Raw genomic sequence first — 2,382 nt, forward strand, 5'->3', positions numbered from 1 at the left:
ACTTCCTACAAGATGGCCAAGGCATTCTTTGATTCTGACCTCGATCATCCAGAGAAGTTCACCAACATCTCCTCCCACAACAAGCTCATGATATACAAGGACGAGGGGAAGAAGAGGAGAGGGGAGGACTTTAACCCAAGCTAGGAACCTTTGGATCCAGAGCTGGTGGTGATATCTGGTGGCAGGATGCCCCATGGCTCGAAAGCCATTGGAGATGGGATGATACGTTGTCTTCTCACTCTCCCGGAGATCAAGGCGCGCCACATGAGCTCCCGTCCTGAGATAAGGCCTCGTCAACGGCCAGTCGATCTCACCATCCAGGTTAGTTATACGAACTCAGAAAACTTTCAACCATTACATTATGTGTGTGTGTGTCAATCGATGATTACAATGCTAACGAGGAGTGGTGTTGCATACTTCTCTTCAGAAAGAGAGAGCGACAACCCATGCGCTTCTGGAGGAGAGGGACCTGGTCACGAAGGAGAACACGACTCATTTGTTGGAGGAGGAGAGGGCACGGAATGAGGCGTCTAACCGGGCCATGTGCAATTTACTTCTGGTAAGTTTCTTTTTCACATTAGCCAAATCATGTATGTAATGTCTGTTTCATTACTAACTGATATGAATGACCCTTCAAAACCAAACGTGCAGTCTATGTGCCCTCACAATGGTCAAACCCCTTCGCCGATGCCAGACAGTTCTGGGGTTGGAAGGATGAGTTTCATTTCAGTGGTCATTAGTTACAAGTATTATCATTTGAGTGTCATCATGCAAACGGGACATTGAAAAATATATTTGGTGCAGAATAAATCCTGAGCCGCATCGCACAACCCTTCTCCATGGCAACCTTCTCCAAGTGAACCCGCCCCTAGCAACCCCCATGATTCACATCCTTAATGAGGACTACACTAATTTTTCCATAGTGTTGTGCGCCATACTTAGCTTATTTTCTCCAAAATAACATACTTAGCTAATTATCCTCCAAAATGACATAATTAGCTTATTTAGTTCATTTATGACATAATTAGCTTAGTTAGGTCAAAAATAGCACAAGAACCTTAGGTAGCTCATAACTTAGCGTATCTTCCTCCAAAATGACATAATAAGCTCAAAATAAGATACACTACAAGAAATATGTCAACTTCTGACCTTCATGGAAAAATGGTAGGTCCTTGATGGAAAAGCTCATTTTGGGCACTTGAAAAATGGAAAATGATTTTTTTATCCAACGAAAATGAAAACTTCCTTAAGCAACATTGTTTGCCATTATAATATGCACCCTTGCACACAACATTAGATCATTTGAAAAAACAATGCCATGAATGTGGGCATAAGATTGATCATTTGGCTTGAAAGCCATCAACCTTCACACATGATAGCTCATTTATGAGAACACTTCTTTAAATAATTACTGTATAACTAGTTTATTATTTCTTATCATAACTTGGTCACATATAATGACACAATGCAAAGGTTTCCCAATTTTTTCATTTTTTAATTTCTTATGCGTGTGTCAAAACGGGGTCAAAAGAGCACGAATGGTCGTTCTTAGATAGTGAATAAATCTTAGATTTTTTTGTTTTTCTACGATTAAATAGATACTTATGTACCTATAAATTATTTTTGGGAAAAATAAAGAGAAAACTATAATGCAGCTGCAGATCAAATTTGACCCACTTCTAACTAAATCGGTAGAAATTTGTCTTTTTCACGAGAGGTGGATCAAATCTTTTGACGCCCAACCATTTGGTCAATTGTACATTAAATATTGGCCTAGTATTTAGGAAAAATTATTTGGTCTAATTTTTTAACAAATATTTGGTAGTCCCTTCATTTGGGGCACTTGAAAAATATATGGTAACCTCATTTTGGGCACTTGAAAAATTGGAAAATTAGTTTTTCATCAAGGAAAATGAAAACTTTCTTAAGCAACATTGTTTACCATTATAATCTGCACGCTTGTGCACAATAATAAATCATTTGAAGAAACTATGCCATGAATGTGGCCATAAGATTGATCATTTGGCTTGAAAGCCATGAACCATCACACATGATAGCTAATTTCTGAGAACACTTTTTTAAAATAATTACCGTATTACCAGTTTATTATTTTTTATCATAACTTGGTGACATCTAATGACACAATGCAAAGGTCTTAATTTTTAAAAAATATGTTCAATTTCTTGTGCGTGTTTCAAAATGGGGTCAAACAGCAAGAATGGTCGTTCTTAGGTAGTGGCTAAATCTTCTATTTTTTTATATGATTAAATATACACTTATATACCTAGAAATGATTTTTGTGAAAAATAAAGAGCAAACTCTAATGCAACTGAAATTCAAATTTCACCCGCTTCCACCTGAATCTGCAGAAATTTGTCTTTT

Source organism: Hordeum vulgare, chromosome 6H (assembly GCF_904849725.1).
Source record: "Hordeum vulgare subsp. vulgare chromosome 6H, MorexV3_pseudomolecules_assembly, whole genome shotgun sequence".
Taxonomy (NCBI): Eukaryota; Viridiplantae; Streptophyta; class Magnoliopsida; order Poales; family Poaceae; genus Hordeum; species Hordeum vulgare.